A 23,479-nucleotide genomic window follows, 5' to 3' on the forward strand; every position below is an offset into this window, starting at 1 on the left:
CCCGGGTCTCCAGGATCACGCCCTGGGCCAAAGGCAGGCGCCAAACCACTGCGCCACCCAGGGATCCCAGACTAAAGGACTTTTAAGAGTTTCTTTGTCCAGCTTCTCACCTAGTGCAAGACCCTCTACCTGTACAAGATCTTTCACCATCCATCATCACCCTTCTTTGTAAAGCTCTGGCCAGAGATGGGAAATCTAGATTCTCTTAGATATTCTCCAATTCTCTGGCTCTATAATTTTTTGTGAATCCCAAATTTCATCTCTAATTACTTCTCGGTATTGGTAGGAAAATCAGACAAAGCATCCCCACCTCTTCCCCACCAGGATGGTAGGATGTTGACTTGTTGTTATATCTTCATGTAAAGGGTCCAAGAAACCTTAGACCACATGTAGTATTTCTCACAAATGGGGCTGCGAGGATAGGGAGGAGTCATCTGTCAGTAGACCTGGCGTCTTCATGGAGTTCTTTTCCTTAGTTGCTATATTAACTGCTATTTAATCTGCCTAGAATTCCCCACCCCTCTTGTGATAACAGAGACCAACTGTCCTCCTGGCCGCATGGGAGACATGACCTAGGAGAGCTGATCACATACCTCATGTGGTTAGCCTTAGTGAATGGGCCAATCAGCATCTCATCTTGGATTTTTTTCCCAGCCCCTAGGGGGAACGGGAGAAAACACCTATGTGCTCAGATCATGAGCTATGAGGAGGTGAGCTTTGCCCATGGCTGTGTCCCCACCTCCATGGAGGATCTGGTCTGGGAAAATAGCATCAAGCAAGAGCAAAAAGGAGAGAGAATGAGAGTCCTGAGGATATGCCTCAATCCAACTGTCTTTTTTGTTTTTGTTATATGAACAAATAAATTTCCTTTTAGGCTTATGCTGGTTTAAGATGTGTTTCTTCCATTTGTAACCCATGAGTCCTGAATAATTTAGGTCCTTTCTCAGTTTTCCTCTTTCCTAGAAATGCTGAAAAGTGAACTAAAAATCAGAAGCTATTAGCGTCAGAGTCCAGCCTGTCCATTATGATTTGGGGAAGAGTCAGAAAAAAGAAGGGACAGAACATCATTCAGGTGAGACAGATTCTTATCTGTGAGGTCCAGTGAGATGGAATCCACAGGTGATGCATGGGATCTTGCTACCTCTGCTCTTTCTGGACCTCTACTTGCTTAAAATAAATTATGACTCCAAACTCACATAGATTCAGCCCCAAATTGGCGTCCCAAAGTGAGTGTTTTTCTATTTTGGTGTCAATCAGAGATTTAGAGAGTACTCAGTAGATTCACTGGTAAACACAATGTTTTGGCAGCAGAGGGAGAAAAAAAAAAGAAAAATAGGGGGAGGGAAGCGAACAAAGTAGCAGGAGAATTAAGGAGAGAGAGAGAGAGAGAGAGGGAGAGAGAGAGAGATGACTCCATCAGCAAAATCCTGACTGAATATCTCCTATGTGTGTAAGGTTGTGCTAGTTTCAACCTGTCATTCCAAAGCAACAAGCAGAAACCTTTTTTGTGACGACAGACGCTAAGAGATAGGTGTGTCTGGTGTATGAAAAATGCACACCCAGGTATGAATGGCAAGCAGCAAAGTAAGTGGACAATTACTCTTGAAGGCTGTTAAGGAAGGAACAGGATGAATGGGCCCATGTTTAAACCAGAAGTTAAGTTAAAACATATGGAAAATGTTTTTTTGATATTCACTTAGAGCCTGGAACAGTCTACACGAAGAGGCTGTGGCGTCTCCTGTAGAGGGAGGCTGCTGCGAATAGTTTAGACTGCCTCATGGCTGCTTCACAAGCTTGATTACAGGCCTGCATCTCTGCCCTTCACATCTGCTTTTCAGTAACAGCATGGGGGAAGGCAAGCTGTAAAAGGCTTTTGCATTTTTTTCCTGGCGGACTTTGTTTCTCATGTTTGTTTTGTGAAGAAAAAAGTATATATATAGTGCAGTAAACAGTTGAACAAAATCTACACAGTTTTGTCCACACTTTTTAAATGCCCCCAGATTTGGATATAGTGTTTATTTTCGTGGCTCGAAAGTCAGAATGGATCTGGAAGGTCAGAAGATAGCTGAACTTTTGACTCTGCCCTTCAGCTCACACACTTTTGTGCATTGTTTTATCTTCAAAATGGGAAAACGAGGAACCATTCTTCAGCCATATCTCGCTCAGAGAGCCTTTCCCCTCCTGCAGACTGTGCCACCACCCGCAAACTGGAAAACACCCCAGGAAACCATCACACCATTGTGAAAGGACTAATCGCCACACAACACTTGCTTTTCCTTCCTGGACTGCGTCACGGGCCATGGCTGTGTGGTTCCCACATTGTTTCTGTCATGGTCCCAAGGAGCGTAACTCTTAATCCAGGGTCTGGGCAGGACAGCCTGTCTCAGCACGAGCTCTTATGTAAGTGGCTGTGGGGAGAGCTGGCAATAAACAAACATTTTTCCAGCCCTTGTTTTCCCTGCAGCCTTGAAAAATTTCTCTCTGGGGTTGCTGCTGCACTCCTGCAACACGATGGCAAATTCCCAGCTTAGAAATATCTTGCGCTGCATTTCTAGATTCTAAAATCAGAACAGAGCGATCCAAGTGTTCAAAGAAACTGAATTATTGTGGGATATTTAGATGGATTTCTCTAAAAGGGGATTTGAGGCAGCATTTCAGAAAGCTCATCCACAGGTCTGTGTCGCTGGTACCTACTGGTAAATTCCATCATCACTTCAGGGCCAGAGATGGGGAGCAAGCAGATGATAGGAATGAACCTGGTCATGGAAAAGTGATTTCATGGCTACCAAGTCATATCCACCAGTGTCAAAGTCAGACCTACTGCATGAACAAAATACACACATACCAGAACAACGAGGCCGAGAATTTGTAGACCCCTTTTTCCTTGGGCCACTCTCACTTAGAAACTCAAAGAAGGAACAGTTTACAATAATGGCCTCAAAACACTCTGCCTCTTACTCCCGTTATTGAATTTAGTGGACATCCCACCCAAGTAGGTAACATCCTGCATGAGCACCAAGACAGGCTCCCAGCCCACTGGGGTACACTGCTGGAGGCGAAAGCTCCTGTGGTGGACTTGGATGTCACCTGTGAGGTTACCTGGCCTCAGCTGCTTGTCCAAAGTGGTCATGGTCATGTCCTCCTGCCCACCCCCCATAATAGTCTCCATTGGGAGACCCCAGCCTAAATAACTGTGCTCTCAGTTTCCCAACAGTGGTCGGATGCTCTTTGGGCACTCCCTGTGCTGAAGGCCAAGATGGCTGCTCTGTATCTCTGAGTAACTCAAATCATTTCTCTATGAATTACCAAGTATGTTTGTTATTTGGGGGAATTGATAGTGATGGGAAGCACATCCACAGTTTCTTTCAGATTTCTTTGAGTCTATGGAGACCCCTGGAAGAGAATTTATTGCCTATAGCCTGAACACATTGCTACACATTCAAGAAGGCTTTATTCTGCTCGTTGGCAAGCCTGGGTCTGTGGCCATATTAATCTCATTTCTTTCATCATTGTCTCCACAACATCCATAAAACTAAGATAGAGCCATCTGGAAAGGGAATAGCCTTCCCAAGGCCACTTGGCTAGTCTTTGAAGACAGGGAACTAGGGTTGGTTGCATAATTTGCAGGGCCTGATGCAAAATAAGAATGTGGATCCCCTTTGTGAAAATTATTAAGAACTTCAAGACGGCAAGAGCCAAGCATTAAACTAAGTGCAGGCCCCAGGCAACTTGCACAGGTCACATGCCCCCAAAGGTATGATGTGTGTAGCTTTTATTCAAAGCCTCGAGTTATCAGAGTGGAGTAGCTAGAGGAAATAAGTACTTTGCATGCCCTGTAACAAAGTCTAAGGCAGAGTGACATTAAGTGGTGGCTTCTTTTTATTTTTTTAATTTACTTATTCATGAGAGACACACAGATGGAGAGAGAGAGAGAGAGAGAGAGCAGAGACATAGGCAGAGGGAGAAGCAGGCTCCATGCAGGGAGCCCGATGTGGGACTCGATCCCAGGACTCCAGGATCATATCCTGAGCTGAAGGCAGATGCTCAACCGCTGAGCCACCCAGGTGCTCCTAGGTGGTGGCTTCTAATGGGGAATCTTGTGGGGTCACTATGAATCACAGATACCATTCTAAGTACTTCCACATGTAAAATCATTTCATACACATACATGCACACACATATATATATATATAAATAATCTACATCTACTAAATCATAAATCCTCACAGCAACCATACAAAAGAGGCACTATTGTTTACCACTGCTTTATAGATGAGGACACTGAGGCACAACAGAACTTCAAAGAGCATTGACTGAATGATAGATTCTCAGCTTTCTGATGCTGACTCTCTATTCTTCTATCTACCTGGAGCTGACTGCATCATGCTAAACTCATGGGCAGTGGCTGTGTATGCCACAAAACAAATTTATTCCTACACAAAGATGGGTGCTACCCATATATTCATTCCCATAATCCAGGGTACACCTTCTTCGGGAATTAAGGTACCTGGGATGACTGAAGAAAAAATTAGAAGGTTTCTCAGTGAGCACAGAATCAAAACAAAGCTAATTGCCTAATCTCAGGGGGGATGTCCAGCAGACTAATACAACATCTGGGAAATCATCCTTCTTGTGCTTAATGCCTTTCTTCCTGGTGGACAGAGTGCTCCTGTCTGTTGAGCACAGGGTTTCTCTCCGGCACATGGTATTGTCTGGGCCACCTCATGCCAGGCCAGTTACATTACAACTGAATGGCTTCTCCCTTTCTTTATGTTGTGTTCTGATCTGGGATTTAATCCCAAATGTCAAGATTCCAGCAGTAACTTATTTACAAACCAACTCTGAGGATCCCCAATCCACAGGAGGACTGTTGCTTTCTACCTGTTTCCACTTCCTTGGGTGAACGGAATCTGGGCCTCTATGTGCTGCCTGAACTTAGCATTTAGGTGCTCTAAAGAAGAGTAGAATGGTAACATGTTAAAATAGATTATGTTAGTTCCACCAGGAATTGAAGATAAATATGCCAGGCTGGCCCCTGGGATGTAAGTTAACTCCCTAAAGGCTCTTACCCGACTGGCATTAAATAATTCAACAACGAAACTACACTTGAGTAGGTTTCAAGTGGAACAGAGGAAATAGTCGTAAAGTAAATGACTTTTGCATCATTCAGGAATTCATTCTTTTGTTTCGTTTTGCTTTGTTCGGTAACCCTCCACTTGAAAGTTGTCTTCTCCTTGCCAAACATTGGGGTGATTCATAAAATCAACTTCTGATGTAAAGAGAAACTGCTAGAGGTGATTTTGAAGGGCATCTCTGGAAGCCAGTTTAAAGAGTAGCATGACTGAATTATGAAGACGATGATGGCAATGATTGTGAATAACATTAAAAATAATTTTACATACAGGTGGCAAGCATTGTGCTAACTGAATAAAAACAAACCTATGAGATTATTCCCATTTTACTGAGAAAGAATGAGTTTGGGACCAGCAATGGTTATAAAGATAAAGGTGATGATTCTTAAATCCTGAACTAAAAGCAGTAAGAATTGGCTATAATTGGAAACTTGTCTGGGTTGGAAGAGATGGTTCCAGGGAGACCAACATGGGCTGGATACTTGTGGGGCACATGGAGGAAGACCAGGGACCACAACTAGCCAACCAATACACATGGAGGAAGGTCCTAAAAGGATCTGGGTGGGGAAAGGACCAGGTCAGGTCCTTCTTTCAGATTAGGCCCACCTGGGTGAAGCCCCGAAATCCCTTACAGAGAGAGGACCAAAAAGCCCACCAGGACCTCTTACTCTGGGCTAGGTGTGGATTTGAATCCTAACTGATTGTATGTGCTCATTTATGCTCAAGTTAACTGTTGAGTAGATTGGTTAGATGGCATTCCACAGGTGGATTTTGCCTCTCTTTCCTAATTTCTTTTGCTCTATCACAAACTCCAGATAATAAAACCCTCTCAATGCTGAGAGGCAGAAGCCAGCTGAACCCCACTTAGTCACTTAGTCTTCTGTGCCTCCCTTGGGAGGTGGTTTAATCATACCCATTTGTAAAAGAGGAATTGGTGGCTCAGACATACTCAGTAATTTTCACAGCTACATACTTCACAGGTGAGGGTTCAGACATTGGCCTCTGTCTCTCCGGCTCTTCCCTTACACTGGGGAGTCAGGCACACTGCCGCACTCATACACAAGCAGTTCACCAGGCTTATTCCTATCTTCAGCATGCCTCCCACTACTCTGCCTTCCTGTAGCTGCCCCTGGGCTCTAAGCCAGGTACACCATCTCCTTTAGCTCACTGCTTTGTCTACGCATATGCAGTTACTGAGAAAAGCAAAAATATGGCTGGGATGTCCTATCTACATTTTTATGTTCAAAATCAGTTATTTGAAAGCAATGTCAAAATACAGTACTACTACTACTACTACTACTACTACTACTACTACTAACAGTTCACAGTTAAAGCAGGAAATACAATAGTGCTTCTATAGCATCTACTATGTGTTAGGTACTGTTTTAAGTGTGTTATATTAATTCACTTTGCCCTCTATCTTCATAAAGCAGTGTGTGTGTGTGTGTGTGTGTGTTAAAGAATGCTAGAATTTCAGTTTTCTTCTCCAGTCTTCAAACTTCTCAAAATGAATTTTAGCAGGGCCTGACCTAAGTAGAACCGGTTCTAACCTGTGGCTCCAAAATGATCCCACTCTAATGCCTACCTCTTTGGCAAAGTGGGGGGCCAAACAAAACTCTAAGGTCTAAGTTGCATCCTGCATTCCCCCAGGCCTGGTCTCCCTGGGAGTGTTTCTCACAGTCTGTGGTTCTTTCTTTCCTTCCTTTTGCTTCCTCCCCTGTCACCACAAAGTCTTTCTTTTTCATCTTGAAGAGCCACATGCTAATTACCAAACACACCAACAAGCCACTCTCCTGGGGCTTTCAGGGCCAAGACTCCCTGCTTGTGGAACACTTGTAGCTTTCTCCCACCATGGAAGGGTCATGCCACAGAGCCATGAGAGACACATGTGGGCAGACAGAGGGGAGAATCTGGCTCCCAGGTCCAACAACATGCAAAATCAAGCTCTGGGGAGTAATTCCCCTCATAAATCTCGGCTTTAACTACAAATTATTTAGACTATCCAGTTTCACTTCCTTCTCCTCTCCCATCAGATTCAGAGGATTTCAGACTTAAGAGAAACATTGAATCTGAATTAAGTGTCATCAGCTTGATCATCTCTAAATCTCTCCTTTCACAGAGGAAGCCTAGGAGTGGGGAGATGTGGGGGCAAGGGGTCCCTGGGGCAGGGATCAGAAGATGTCTACAGATCAAAAGGAGCCTGCCACGCCAAACTGGATTTGGACTTACTAATGTTGAAGATGGTACCACCCAAATGAAAGACAAAAGGCTGTGATGTTACTGCCCTTCATAACTGTCCTGCGTGGTACCCTTCCGGAAGTTTGAAACAGGAAATAAACAAGCTTTCAGGGGTTACAGCAAGACAGTAATGACAGCTTTGGAGTGCAGCTGCAGCCACTTTCTGTGATTAGACCTCTGTCCCTCCCTTGGCCTTGGCAATGGGTCTAGGGCGCTATTTGATCCCTAGGCTTTCATTCCACCCAGTTCAAGTACCTGCTTGCAGGCTTTTCCTTGCCCAGCACACAAACAAACTTTAAATGACAAAGGAAAACACTGCCAGTGTTTTCCAAGGCAGGCCTGAGGCGGGGATTTCCCAGAATTTGTTATGAGAGGCAACCTGCCTCCCAACCAATTCCAAAGGAGCCAGGAACCAGGTGGAAAAGCCTTGAGTCAGGCCTAGAGAATTTCAGTTTCAACACCCACTCAGCAAGAGGCTGTTTAATTATACGGGTTACCTTCAATGAAAAGGTCACCCACCCTGTAGTAAATGATTAATTGTTGGCTGCTTCACATACTGTTCTGAGTCTAATCCCTTTACATTTCTGGTTAATTTTTGTAGGAAAACCATGATGCGCTTCGTTTTCTTTTATGAAATGGTAACCACAGTCGCCAGTCAATTGGTAAGCTGGCTCCATTTGACGGATCTTTTGCAAACAACTCTGTGACGGGTTGAAGGGTAGGGGATGGGCAGCATCATACCCAATTTGTTGTTCCAAATCTGCTGTAAGTGGCTCACTCAAGTCAAACATTCACTGACTGATTGGAAATCAGTTGACTAATCATTGTGGTCTACACACAGAAGGAAGAAAATACGCAGGCTTCTAGAGAGAACATTCATTGACACCACACTGCTACTGCATTCAGGGTCTTCCAGTGACAAACTTGCTGTCCTCAGCCCTCAGGGTGACTGACCCAGTAAGATCAGAAGGTCCCTTTGTAGGGCCTGTCTTAGGACACCTGAGTCTAAAACAATGCTTAGCCCTGTCACACTTGCTGACTTTCCTCTGATGGTGATGGCCAAAGGGACAGAGAAGTGTTGCTGAATTTGACCTATAACACATGCCACAATTTAGCGCCTTCCATTTCCCTCAAGAGCATGGTTGTTAAGAGTCTAATTTGTTGGGGATTACTTTTAGGGGAGATAAGGGGAATGATGGATTGGTAGATAGAGGGACTGTCAAATGCATTCTGATAATTTCTTCACCTTTTTTCCTATCTGGGACTCACTCAATATCTGTTGGAAGCTCCTTAATAACCACAGGCATATCATTAGAACCTGTATCCAGGAGACGACCCAGTTAGCTTAACAACTGTGGGAGCATTTATGAACATTAAATATTTATTCAGATTAAGGATAGAAATAGAAATAAATTTTAAAAATTTAAATGCTGACAAACCCTACAAACATCACACCCCACTCCTCCATCCCCCATAGCATACCATTTCTATTAACTAATTGCCTGACATACCTCTACAATACTGTTTTCCCCATACCTTTTTGGCTACATATTCTTTGATAGCCTCTTTATATGACAATAATTTTATAGGAAAAAACAATAGAAGGATAGTCTTTCCTCTGACATGGTTGATCAACACCAGTTTTTTTAAAATTTTAAATTAAATAGTTGGGATGCATGAACAATTCTCACAAGGATATATTTGCTATTTAAAGTACTACTCCTCAAGAGTTTGTGCCCTACGGACACAGAGAGAACTTCCTTTTTTACTACATGTCCATGAGAACTGAAATCTGTATTTGCGATTTTATACGTGTGATGACTAGAGGAATTCCCACAGACGAGCTTCTACTTTTGTAACCTCAAATCTGGGCGATCCTCCATTTCCCATCCATTTGCAGGTCTGGATTCTGCATAATGCATTTTATTGTGGTATGGCACCTGGCTGTGTGTCTTCATATCATGACACTAGATGAGTTGGTGCAGTGGGTTCTCAGAGTATTTCTAGAAGCAATTTTATGCTGACTTGTATAGCAATAACATAACTATTATATACAAACATGACTTTGAACCATATAAATGTATCCCATTAAATGCAAACCAAATGTATCTCCAACTCACCTTCCCTTCAGCAGAATCCCAAAAATGCTGTGGCAACTTGCGCAGGGGTTAGTGTGGTGAAGGGGAAGTCAGAGCAGAAGGATAGTTTTAACTGATTTCAGTGAAAATGTTTCACTTTTGCAAATCGGTCTTAGAGCTTAAGTTTTATTCACAGTAATTGTGCCTCAGCTTGTATCCATTTTAAAGCCCAGTTCAGTGCTCAGTAAATAGCTGTTAATTGAAGGAATGAGGAACTCAGTCTGAAAAGGACAATGCAGAGGGATGAAAGAGGACATCAAAGGTGAGGCTACTGCTAGCCATGTGTGTACCCCAAGCAGCATCTCAGCCTAATGTGGGAACCAGGAAGCAGCCACATGGCCAGCTGAAGGAAACTTCCAGGGGTGTATTGGCTGAGAGGATCTGGTTTTTGGATCATGACATTTTCCAAAAGTACAGAGCAGTCTTGGCTGTTAGAGAATATGAGAGGGCAGCCAGGATATTCCAGAGAAAAAGATAAAAGAGGTTGAATGTGGAGAGGAAAGGATGATAATGATTATGATTTTCTTCACTAGGCCTCTGACTCCCTCAGTAATGGCAATTCTGTGTGTGGCCTAGAAGGTCAGAAGTCACTTTTGGGTAGTAAGCACACAAAGGTTTCTGAAGTGACCCACCAATGAATGACAGCCAGTCTGCTGGCCCTGGAGAGAATTCCTTACTAAGTCTGTGTTTCTAGGAGGCCTTTGTGGTTAGTTCTTTTCCTGGGTAAGAAAACAGGTTTACAGGGGAGGGACTGTGATCTATGAGATTTATTTGTGAGCCTCTGAGATCTGTGGCAGAGCTGGAACAAGACCTCAGATTCACTACTTCCTATTCTCCAGGGTACCACTATTCTCCTGTTGGCTCACTGATTCAATGACTATGCATTAACTATGTATCGATCACACCTACAGGCCAGGTCCTGTTCTAGGACTAGGGGTACAGTGATGGACAGGACCAGCAAAGCCCTTGTCCTCAAGGAGCTTCCATTCTGTGGCAGGGGGTGACAAGTAATATACAAGCAAATGAATAATATGTATCAGCTCCAGGGCTGATAAGTGTTCTGGAGAAACTGAAATAGGGGTGGGATATGGGTTTTGAGAGGTGGAGAGGGGTGGTAACAGCAATTTCAGGAGTGTTTCACTTTTGGTGGATAATACCTGGGGCTAGAATGATGAGAAGGAGGCAGGTGTGCAAGCACCCAGGCAAGGATGCTCCAAGGAGAAAGGGAACACGAAGGCTCTGAGACCGAGATGAGCCGGCACATTGGAGGGCCAGTGTGTCTGCAGCAAAGTGAAGAGGTGAAGAAAGGCAGGAGAGGAGATGAGAGGGACAGGGGCCAGACCATGATGAGTTTTGTAGACTATGGTGAGTTTCATGGATTTGGACAAATTAGCTTCCCCAGGTTGACAAATTGACTCTCCATATTACAATACTATGCCACATTCCTAGAAGGGTACAAAGAAGGTGACTATTGTGAATCTAGAAACCACCAAACCAGTGCTAACAGCAAGTTCAGGGACCTGTGAGGGTGAAGGAAGGGTGTGCAGACCTCAGAGGAACAATGGAGTGAAGTAAATTGGTCTCACACGATCCCTGCTGGGGCATGTTCCAAGGCACTCAAGAGAGTAATCGGGCACCAGATGCGCAGAAATAGTCTTTATAGTTTATAAAGGACACTTTGGTTATACGAACAAACAGGCGGTAGTGGGAAAAGAAAGGTTACAGAAAGGCCAATTAGAAGGTTATTTTGGTTGTTAGGCTAGAAAAGCTAGTCAATGGTAATAGACGCAGGCATGTATCTTGGGGATAGAGCTGCAAAGACCTGCTGAACAACTGGAAGAGGATGTCAGAAAGAGGGGAGGAGCATGGTGTCATCATTTGCTGAAATGAGAAAGATGAGAGAAAAATAACATTTTGGTGGGAAGACCGAAAATTCTCTTTGACTGTGTTGTTTGCAACACCTAATAATATATTAAACGTTAGACAGAAGACATTAGACAGAAGATTGCAACCCAAGGAGAAATTCAGGGTTGCATTTATATATATTACTGGTTTCATTGGCTCATATTGATGCTTCAAGAGTGTTGTGAGTAAGCCAGGCAAGTACACAATTCAAATCTTGCCATTGACCCCTATGACAAGTTAACTGGCTCTTCACTAAAAATGCTTGCTCCCCCCCCTCCCCCCCAATAAAAGAGCTGTTGCTGGAAGCAGCTGCCCACTAGGACTCATTTCTTAGCCTCTTTTGCATTTAGGTGGGAATGATGTGACTAATGTTTCTAGGTCAAGGCATTTACAAAGCAATTATATCTTAATCAGTTTCTCCACTTCCCTGTTTAGCTGGCCGGATGCAGAAGATGTGTCCCTTGGGCAGTATTTCTCAACCTTGGCACTACTGACATTTTGGGCCAGAAAATTCTTTTTTGCAGGATCTCTCCTGTGAATTGTATATTCCTGGCCTCTACTTAGAACTGATAGAAAAAAACTACCCTAGAGGATAGTGAAGCCACAAAATGGGAAGAGACCTGAGTTTCTGAACCACTGCATGGAGGATAGCCATCACCTGCTGAGTAGAATCCACATTGTACTGTCACATGAACGATAAATAAACATTTATTGTAGTAAGACACTGATGTACATTAGGAGATCTTAAACATTCACATCACAAGAAAAGAAATTTTATAACTATGTAAGGCAAAAGATGTTAACTAGACTTACTGTGGCCATAATTTCTCAATATATACAAATAGCAAATCATTATGTTGCACACCTGAAACTAATAAAATGTTATATGTCAATTACACTTCAGTTAGAAAAAAAAATTAAAAACCACTGCCACTCACAGGAAGAAATATATTGTGACCTTGGACACACATGAGTTTCACAGTCCAATACTGAACATTACTATGAGCAGATGATTCTGATATAGATAGTATATTTGTATACTATCTATACCATTCAAGTTATGGCTATAAAAAGTTTGTAAGAAAATGGGAAAATGATTATTTGATTATGTTGAAAAACAATATGTTTTAACTGAGCTCTTTCCCATGGCAATCCTTGAGCACTATGTATAAAAGCCTTTTCTTTCTTTTTCTTCCTTCTTTTTCTTTCTTTCTTTCTTTCTTTCTTTCTTTCTTTCTTTCTTTCTTTCTTTCTTTTCTTTCTTTCTTTCTTTCTTTCTTTCTTTCTTTCTTTCTTTCTTTCTTTCTTTCCTTCCTTCCTTCCTTCCTTCCTTCCTTCCTTCCTTCCTTCCTTCCTTCCTTCCTTCCTTCCTTCTTTCTTTCTTTCTTTCTTTCTTTCTTTCTTTCTTTCTTTCTTTCTTTCTTTCTTCTCTTTCTCTTTCCCTTGCCTAAAAATGTTGTTTTTCTAATAGAAAGGAAACCTAATACCTTATTTGAAATCCAAAGAAAACCCAGGTTCTGGCCCCCACAATGATTCTGACAGACTATGTAATCTATAAAAGTGGTGTGAGGAAAATATGTTACTTCCACAAGGAATTCTGGAGGGAGAAAGAATTACATTATTTGTAGCACTTTCCAAGGGCTAGTTCTATATAAATATAAGGTATTATTTTATCTGCCTTTCATAATTAGAAGGAAAAAAATATTATGAAACATTTTCTTAAAAAAAAAAAAAAGAGACTGAGTCCTGAGTAATTGCTACCATGGACATTCAATAGAGCATGGAAGTTAAGCTCAAATGGTAACCTGTTTTTCTGTCTCACACTATTTTACTTGATTAAAAAAATTCTAGGTCCTAAATCTCCAGGCAACAAGGATCCCCGAGAGCTGCAGTTGAAGTAAAGGAACTAGTTTTTCTTGAGATATCTCCCTTTCTGGAGTTTTCAATGGAAAGTTTTATGAAAAGTAAGACATAACAGAGTTAATGAGAAGATAGAGAAGTCCAGTCTTGAAGACTCCAATTTTTCCTAGAGGACCTCACAGCTTTTCCTCTGCAATGTAATCTTGTGTGGTTACACATAACTTTGCCAATTGGTTCCAGAAGTTGGTCAACTGTTTTGATATCTCTCTGAGGAGTTATCTTTTGTTGCTCATGGCATGGACACTTCCTAAGACTGTAATTTCTTGGACTTCAATTACCTGTGAAGTCTCTTTTGGAAAGATTAAAACAAGTATCAAGGGCACCATCATCTTGCTTTTCCCACCCAGATCCATTAGTGTTTCATGCCTCAGTGGATAGAAAGAGAAATTATGGAAGGTAGAAGAAAGAGATTTTAAGTAACTTTAGGCAAATGATGGAGTTGGATATAAATGGAGACGATGTATAGAGAGACATGTTTTTTATTCCAGAAGGATGATAGAATGGAACATTATCACTATCACCCATCCTAGGAACTCTCTAGCCTTGAAATCCCTGGGCACTCTTAATAGTAATAATTACTAACAACTAATAATTAATAATAATAATTATATTTAATATGTAAATATTAGTATATATTATAACATATTATATATAATGCTTGTAATGAAAACCATAATAGCTGGACTAAACATTTAGTGATCTCTAAGTGATGGACACTGTACCAAGCATTTTATGTTTCATTTTATTATTTCATTTAATCCTCACAATAACCAAAGAGGTAAATTTTACTATTACTCATTCAGGAGGATAAGTAACTTGCCCAAATACCAAAGTTAGCCATTGGCACTGTGAGGATTTGAATTTGAGTAAGTTAGAATCCAAAGTTAATGTTCTTAGCCATTATGCTATACTGCCTTCTCGATGCTCATAAGACATCTACAGTAAACGTATACATTCTAGAGCAAGGTCTCAAGGCTAATCAGTGCTCTTTTGTAACACCTTTGTCTTTCTTAAAGAAATAATGCTTTCTCCAAAACCTAATGTACTAGATATGATACACTGTGAAAACATTTCTTTTTGCTTCTTTCAAATTTGTCAGTTTATGATTGTCCCTAAGTGATCATCTATAATTCCTCTTTCTCCTGGAAATAAATCCACTTTCTACGAGCACATGCCACTTTGGGTGTATGACCCAGGTCTAGCCACAGTGATTAGTCCAGACTTGGGCACACAATTCAGTTTGATCAATTAGAATCCTTCTCTGAGACCTTTCTAACTGGAGGTGGTGAGAAGACTCTTGCGACCTGAGCCAATAAATCTCCTTTTTGGGGGGTCTTACTTTATATTGAGCTTCTGAAAGAGTTCTGGTTAATGTAACCTTATCTGCAACTCTTCTTAATTTTTGTTTTATTGTAGGCCCTAGTACACTTTAGCTATAGGGGAATTTGGATTTGTACCAATAATACCAAAAAAAAAATCATTTGATATTAAATGAAAAATGAGTTAAAGAGGGGGGAAAGGTACTTATAGGAAAGCATCTTCATGTTTGAGACCTAGTGTTAGAGTGTTACAGAACATAGTTCCAAGGGAAGTTATAATATTTCTTCTCGAAATATTTGTTTAAATATGGTAAGAAATTTTAACAAGGAGGAGGTGCTAGAGAAGATGCAGTCCTGCCTAAATGTAGGAGAGTCCTGAAGATTTTCTGGATCTAATCTCTACTATTTTGTGCCAAGTTTGAGGACTCATTATACTTTAGGCTTTATAAAATATTTCTCCTCTGGGTGCTTCTGTTTGCGTAAATTTTCTATATTGGGCATGCATGTTTTTCTAGTGGAAACTTTCTCCATTGTACATCTTTTTTTCCCCTAAGGACATATAAGAAAAAAATATCATCTTGTTTTTCTATCTAAATGGAGGTTTGTGCTAAACACAAAAATCTAACTACAAATAAATTATGCTCTGATCTTGAAGGATAAAATAAACACAAAGCAATGCAGAGCTGCATTTTGTCAGAGCCAAATGGAACATGACGTTCAGAAGTTTCCAGTTGGGTTCCAAAATTAGAATGAATCTTGGCAAAATGCATACTCATGTCCCATTTAGGAATCTTATCATTTGAACTCATTACTGGCTACTCCACGCCTTACTCATTCCAGTAGTTCCCAGGAGGTCTGAGGACCTTCTTCCATGAGTTCTGGAGCTTCCCTAAGTCAGCTAGTTTTAACTTTGCCTAAGTTAGGAAGGAAATAGGGCATCAAAAACCCGACCAGTGATCTATGACTTGAACACCCACTTCCAGCCGCATGTCTTCTGAGAAATTCAGCTGTTGCTACAGAATGCATGCATTGAGTAGTCATCACAACTGGATTTTACAGCTTAGCCCTCTCAAAAGTATTTGGTGGTAGATGCTGAATCTAAGCCTTCTGGTTGGGCCACGAGCTCTGGTTACTATGAGAGTGTCTCTGGATTATATATTCTATAATAAATAGTTCATTTCTTGATTGGAAGCCTTCTTGGATAGGAAGTCTGGTTCAAGGGTGAAAGCACGGGAGTTCCTATCAGGAAACTCTAAAATAGCTGCCAATTAATGTCAAGCAAGGGTGAAAACTTGCTGAGCTCCCTTCCAGGGGCCAGAATGCCAAACTCCATAATCAAAATGGACTGGAAGATCTTCACTCTGTTGTTCATAGGGCCTCTAAGCTCAGTATTTCATCTTATCTCCCACTACTCATGAATCAGAGTGTAAATACTTTCATCAACCAGTGTCCTATGAGTCCCTTAACATGCTATGTTCATTCTAACTTCTGGACTTCAGCTCATTCCAGTTTTTCTCTTGAAACACTTCCTTTCAGTCCACCCTGTAAATGCCATTCACTGTCTCAAGCCCATCTCATACCTTTTTACATCCTGTATCAGGCATCTCTGCCAACAATTTCAACCCATTTTGGTTGCTTGCCTCTCTCTTTTTTAGTTGCCTCCATCACACAATTACTACTTAATTAATATTCTGTCTTTTATCTTTCTGCAATTGCATGCCACGATTGTATTAAAGCATTCTGAATTCAAGGCACATATTTTAGACTCTTTTTTAAAAAAAATATCTCTTGAAACTGGAAAGATATTTGGAGTTTGCCCAAAGTTGAATGTAAATCTAACAAAAAATGAGCAAAATCTGTAGACTGAAACATATAGAACATTACCGAGATAAAGTGAAGAAGACCTGCAAAAATGAAGGTATAGATCATGCTCACAGATTGGAAAACTCAGTATTAAAATCAGATGATTATTTTCATGAGCAGAGGAGAGGCAAAGATTTCATTAATAGCATTTATAAATTTTATGATGTACTAAATATAAAACTGGCACTACAGGGTATTAAAAAAGAAAAACTCCAGTGTGCCTGGGTGATGTAGTCAGTTAAATGTTCAACTCTTGGTTTTGGCTCAGGTCATGATCTCAGAGTCATGAGATTGGCCCTGCGTTGGGCTCTGTGCTCAGCGCAGAGTCTGCTTGAGATTTTCTCTCCTTCTCCCTTTGCCCCTCCCCCCAACTCTCTCTCTCTCTAAAGTAAATAAATAAATCTTAAAAAAAGGAAAAAAACTTCAGTTAATCAAAAGACACCATTAAAAGAGTGAAAAATGAAGTCAAAGATTGGAAGAAAATATTAGCAAATTATATACAAGACAAAGGACTTGTATCCAAAATATATAAAGATCTCCTACAAATTAATAAGAAAAAGATAGACGTCTAAACAGAAAAAAAGTGCAGCAGACTTGAAGAAGTTGTTTACAAAAGAGAAAATTCAAATGGCCAGTAAACATATGAATAGATACCTAACTTCATTAGTCATTAAGAAAATGCAAATTAAAATCACAAACTTCAAAAACAGACACCAGACTGGCTAAAATGAAAAAAGACATTCAATACCAAGTATTGGAAAGGATTTGGAATATTCGGAACTCTTGTACACTATTGTTACACAGTTGGTAAACCACTTTTCAAATGTCTTTAGCAAAATCTACTAAATCTGAACATATGTATATGCTATGAACTAGTCCTTCTAACTCTTAGGTGTATATGAGCACATACACTCATCAAAAGACATGTAGAAAAAATATTCATAGTAGCTCTGTACATAATGACCAAAAAGTGGAAACAATCCAAATATTTATCAGCAGTAGAGTAGGTAAATAAATGATATATCCACACAATGAAATGCTTTCAGCAATGAGAAAGATCAAATTATTGCTACTTGCAACAATCTGGATGAATCTCACAGATAATATTATTGAGCAAAAGAAATCAGACACACGGACTATATATTGTATGATTCCATTTCTTTAAAGTTCAAAAAAGGCAAAATTAATCTATGGTATAACCAGGACAGGTTTCAGGATGCAATAATGTTCTGTTTCTTTATCTGGGTGGTTGTTACAAGGGTTTGGTCTTCTTGTGCAAATTCATTAACTGTGCACTTATGATTAGTGCTTTTTTTTTTCTGTATGCATGAAGTATTTATGTTTAAAAGCAAAAGGTTTCATCCTAGGCAGATGAACTCCCATTCAATAGGTATTTTTATCCACTGCTCATAAGCTCAGGAGTGGAAAGTGAAGAGTTTTATTGAACAAACAGACCCATAAATCCAATTTCAAACCTCATCTTGACCTTGGAAAGAATAAAACACTGGGTTGAACTACTCAGCTCCTCCTGCTTCAACAAATTTACTCATAAAACCATTTTATAGACATTGCTTTGCTTTGCTTTCAACAAGGAAAGCATCTTTGTTAATAACCTTCCCGTCCTCATTATTTCCCATTGCAGCTCATCTCCTGGCTTAGAGTTGTCCAAGTCTCTCTCATGACTGTCATCTTGTTGAATCTTGCATTACAACTGTGGTATTCTTTTCTTATTCCACCACCCTCACCTCCTGAGGGCAAAGTAGCCCTGTGTGGCTCAGTTCAATACATAGGAAAGGCTCAAGGCTGGGTTTTAAAAAAATTTAATTTAATTGGATTAACTGCAAGGCTCAGGGTTATGAACTCAATGGGTGGTGTTGGCTACACCTGGTTATATTTTGGAATCTCCTGAATCAGGTAGAAGGCCACTATCCACATCAAAACCCCTCCAAGTGCTGGGGAGTCTTTGCTTGAGTCTGCCACACCCCAGGCTTGATTTTCCAAGGTTGTTCTTGGGCACTCAAATTGGTTTAGGTTATTCCAACCAGAGCACTTTTGAATGTTGAAGGCAAATTGGGAAATATATTGTCCTGGTTTTGTGTAAATTACATCCATCATACTAAAGTGTAAGAGAACATTAAATTTGGACTCTAGAAGTACTGAATTTAAAATGTTTCTACTTTAGGGATGCCTGGATGGCTCAGTGGTTGAGTGTCTGCTTTCAGCTCAGGGTGTGATCCTGGAGTCCCAGGATTGAGTCCCACATCAGGCTCCTTGTGGGGAGCCTGCTTCTCCCTCTGTCTGTGTCTCTGCCTCTCTCTCTCTCTCATGGATAAATAAATAAACTCTTTAAAAAAATAAAAATAAAATAAAATGTTTCTACTTTAGCCTTTACTGACTCTGAAACTTTGGTAGTGGAGGTGGGAGAGGGGCATGTAGCACCTGTTTCCTTATCTTCCTCCAATGGGGCAGTAATGCCACCCCACAGGATTACTGGGAGAATTCATTCAAGTACACACTGCACTCAGCTTTCAATGTTCGACATTTATTCAAAACATTCTATCAACTCTGGGGACTCACAAAATGTTCATAGTCCAGTTGGTGGGTAAGATGTATGAACAAATCAGTTCTGTATTTCTCAACCTATTTTTCATTACTGGCCTCTAAGGAACCTTCTTAGACATTCTTTTCCTTATCTTTCCCTGCTCTCCATGAAATTTTAATACCACAGGTACACTGTGCATATATTTATGGATTGTATTCAGATCTGTGCTTTATAATAAAAAAGAGTATGATTTTTCCAGACCCCTCCTTCAAGAACTACTTCTCTCCCCCTTGCTGGAAGATATATATCCTCCCCTGAAAATGAAGGAGACAAAGGGTTACAGGGGAGTGTGGTGAGTGCAATAGGAGAAAGTGGTACAAGTTGTAGAGTCACTCCACTGCCCATGGGTGGGGGAGACTGACTGTGGTGGGTGTTGTTTGGAAAGACTTCAGGGAGTAAAGGGAGATGCTAGAAATCACAAAGGAGGAATCAGAACTGTCTGGCAGGCATAGAGAGGGGAAGTTCCCATGGAAAGGCATAAAGGGTGTGAGGCAGTATGCCCACTCTGGGTGAGTACAGATGGGGAGGCCTGGGGCATGAGGTGGGCTGGTGTGGCCACAGAGGGCCTTGAATGCCTAGCCAATGGCTGACCTTACCCCAAAAGCATGGGAACACAAAACATCTTTAAGAAGCAGAATGACTTGATCAAATTCATACATTTGCAAGTTTCTTCTGGCTTTTGTGTAGATGAGGGGGAATCAGGTCAGAGTCCTTTACAGAAGTAAAGACAGAAATCGTGAGGCCTTGAATGAGAGCCTGTGAAAATGAAAGGCTGGAAAGAGATTGTAGAGACAGGATTAAGTGAAACGGTTTATGTGACAGCACCTGGTTTATGCCATAGGTAACCGAGGGCTGTTTACTGAAACTTAGCAATTGGGACGGTTTGGCACTGCAGAAGCTTCCCAGAGATCTCTGGACCAGATTGCTGGGATCTCTCAGTGGCCCGAGGCTTGATATCTGTACAGTCAATATGCTTCCTTGAGGTAAAACCTGGCAGAGTAAACCTAACCAGTGGGCTATGAGGGAACAGCATGGGCTGTTTCTGGGCTGGGCCCCGACTGCTGGGCTGGATGACTCCATGAATCATTACATACGAGTGTAACAACAGGACAGTACCGGCCACGGGCATTGTCAGGCCTGGGCAGGGCTTTCTGCATTGACTTCCACTGCTCTGTTGCCTTTCAGCTCCAGCCAACCTGAATCCACCAACTACATCACCAGCTGCTCTCGCCCTCTGGCTTTACTGTCTTCTGGGAATCACCTGATCTGTTACCAAGACCCCTGAGCGCTGACCACATGCTCCCATTTGTGACTCTAGTTCACAGTAAAATCACCGCCTATGGATTTTCCAACATGAAGCTGTTCATTTCACTCCTGTTAGCAGCTTTGAGGATTATGAAGAAATTTTAATTGTTTAAGAGAGAGAGTGTGTGTGTGTGTGTGCACAAGTGGGAGGGGGGGTCAGGGGAAGAGGAGGGGGAGAGAGAGAACCCTAAGCAGGTTCCATATTCAGCACACAATCCAATGTGGGGCTCCATCTCACGATCCTGAGATCACAACCTGTGCCGAAGCCAAGAGTCGATCGCCTAACTGACTGAGCCAGGAATGTATGCAGAAAATTTAAAAGGCAGCCGTGATGTGACATGTAGGGTAAACAAGGACTGAACGACTCTTCCACTAAGTGTAAGAGCAGGTGTCAATGGCCTTTTGGCCAAGGCACGCATGCAGGGAGGTGGGCCAGGGAGGTGGCAGCGGCCAGGAATGCAGCTTCTTCTCTCTCTTCTGGGGTGCTGGCAGTGGCTGCCCCACAGAGCTGCCTGCCTCAGGGTACCCAGGGAAGGGTCTGTCTGCCACTGGGGACCTTGTGGTACATACATTCCCTTCAGCTTTATACAGAACACACTCACCATGTTTGAGAAGATGGCTTTGAAGTAAAGGTTAATGCTCTTTTGCCCGTTTGGAATCAAATCTATCCACTGGCGCCACCTTCTCAGTGATCATCTTTATCATACCATGTCCCTTATAGTCCCTCTCATTGCTTCCAGAAGTCGCCATGATGGTGGCATGAATCAAGACCTGCCAGTTTCCCTGCCAACCATCCCTTTCAACCTCTCTGCTCTTTGGCTTCCCCAGTCTCTCCGCTCTGCCCAACCCCAGTGGGACAGACAATCGGGACGCAGCCTGTTTACCTTGGCTCCGACACGGAGTGCCTATAAAACACTGCCCTTCATGGACTTGCGATGAAACTTGGCTAAGGGGCCCTGGCCCTCTGCCGTCCTAGGGTGTAGGAACTGGATTCAGTTGGGCTTGCAGAACCTTCCAGATTCCCCTTATTTGTTAGGAGAAGGTGGAAGCCACAGTGCTGAGAGACAGCCAGAGCTGAAAGTGACTAAAGAGCTAGCTAGGGAGCTCTGGAATGCTCCAGTTAAGCCAGAGCTTCTGACTCACCTCGAAGTCCATCCCAAGCAGGGGCTACCTAATAGCTGAAAGGCTATAGCCAAAGATTGCAGGCCTGTGCATTTTGATATCTGGAGGGAGGTTTTCGGTGGGGTGCCACAGTTCCTGACATAGTCACCATTTAAAAATTAATTGGATTAGGAGCTTTGAGAAGATGTTAAACAAACACTGAGAGAATGCATAGCTGGCAGAGGAGACCAGTACACTGTGACAAGCTCCAGGATTTAGAGCAACTTCGAGGGGCTGAGTGGTGATGTAATGTTCAGCGAGAAATGTTAATGAGAAGTGTGAATTGTTTTTCTATTAACTGCGTAGTGCATGGGAGAGGACATGTGGCATACCAGCATGAGCTGAAAGGACCTTCAGGATTTTAGTGGATAATAAGACCAAGGGAATACAAAACAGACATGCTGGCACCTCAAATTTTACATACCCAAAACTGAGCCTGTCAAATTTGTTCCTCTCTTGACGGTACCAATTTCTACAGATTAGAGCTATTATTAGCCTCCCAGAATTATCTACCATATGGTGACAGTCTATAGCAACTATTTAATAAACATATATTTGGTATGTATTGAATAATATGTTTTGTTTTAGTGAGTCGTTTTATCATTCATTCATTCTTTCAGTAAATATTTATTGAGCACACAGTAAGTACCATACCCTTTGTGCAGTGCTAGAAATATAGTAGTGAATAAGATAGACACAATTCCTACCCTCTGAGAGTTTATCAGGCACAACAGGTATTAAACTAGTGCATACACATATAATTATTCAAAATTATAATCTTCATTAGTTTTATGAAAGTACAAGATTCTAGAGGGCATATAGGGAGGAGATAGGGCATATTTGGGAGGAGGATTCAGGGAATGTTCCTTGAGGAAGTGAAATCTGAGCCCCCTTATGGTTGTTCTGTCTGCTACAGTTGCCACTAGCCGTGGCATGTGGGTAATTAAATGCAAGTGGATCAAAATTAAATAAAATAGTTCAGGTCTTCAGTTGCACTAGCTACATTCCAATGCTCAATAGCCACCTTTGGCACATGGCTACTGAATTACATAATACAGATATCAAATGTTTCCATCATTGTAGAAAATTACATTGGGCAGTGCTGTGACACAGAATTTAAATAGCTGAAAAGGGGCCAGGGGAGGGGAAAAGAAATATCTTGAGCCAAAACAAAGATACTTCAAATTTAGAGAAACTTTATAATCTAAGAGAAATAAGATTTTTAGAATGTCCATTTGATGGTGAAGTTGGATGGTGGGTTTTAGTGAAGGATCAGAGGAGATGGGGAATGTCCCCTCCCTAGGTTTTCCAACTCAGGCGCAGACAGATAATACCCAGCCCATTGTTCAGGGCCCCCTGTTCTGGACCTTTGCCTTGGTTCCTGGGTGTAAGAAGTAGTCAGTGACCAGGACAGCAGAAAGGAGAACACTTGTAATATATAAAATAAGTGACACAGAATAGGGCAACAGGGAGTAAATTTTGAATTGTATCCTAAAAACCACACATAACTAAATCCTGGCAGTCGTCTGCCTCTGAGTCATCTGCCTCTTGCAACAGCCTCTGTTCTCTGCCCATCGAGTGAGTCCTGGTGCCCCTAAGATTCCTATTGTGGGCGCTATTCTCTTTTCACTCTGTCCATTCCTCTGAGTGTTACCATTCACTCCTTGGTTTAATGTGTATTCTATGTGCTGACAGTTCCCAAGTCTGTATTTCTAGTCCCAGCACCCTCTCTTGGGCCTCAGACTTCTAAATTCAAATGCCCACTAACCATCTCCAGTTGGCTGTTCCACAGACACTTCAAACTCCTCCCTCTGGTGTCTACCCAGACTGTACCTCTTACTCGGTTCCTTACTTCGACAACCGCAATGTTTTCTCTAAACCAGAAGCCAGAAGCCT

The 23,479-nt window shown here is 41.8% G+C and overlaps 2 long non-coding RNA genes across 18 annotated transcripts in view; one reads left to right on the forward strand and one right to left on the reverse strand.

Annotated features, from left to right (window-relative positions):
- The window catches only part of LOC112678853 (uncharacterized), a 145,166-nt gene that overhangs the window by 62,078 nt on the left and 59,609 nt on the right, over nucleotides 1-23,479 (reverse strand). The window lies entirely within an intron of this gene.
- LOC118351926 (uncharacterized) lies at nucleotides 948-22,271 on the forward strand. The gene is made up of 3 exons (XR_004808160.2): nucleotides 948-1,072; nucleotides 7,972-8,032; nucleotides 20,303-22,271. It is a non-coding gene; the product is annotated as an uncharacterized LOC118351926 (long non-coding RNA).

This window comes from Canis lupus, chromosome 22 (assembly GCF_003254725.2).
Source record: "Canis lupus dingo isolate Sandy chromosome 22, ASM325472v2, whole genome shotgun sequence".
NCBI lineage: Eukaryota > Metazoa > Chordata > Mammalia > Carnivora > Canidae > Canis > Canis lupus.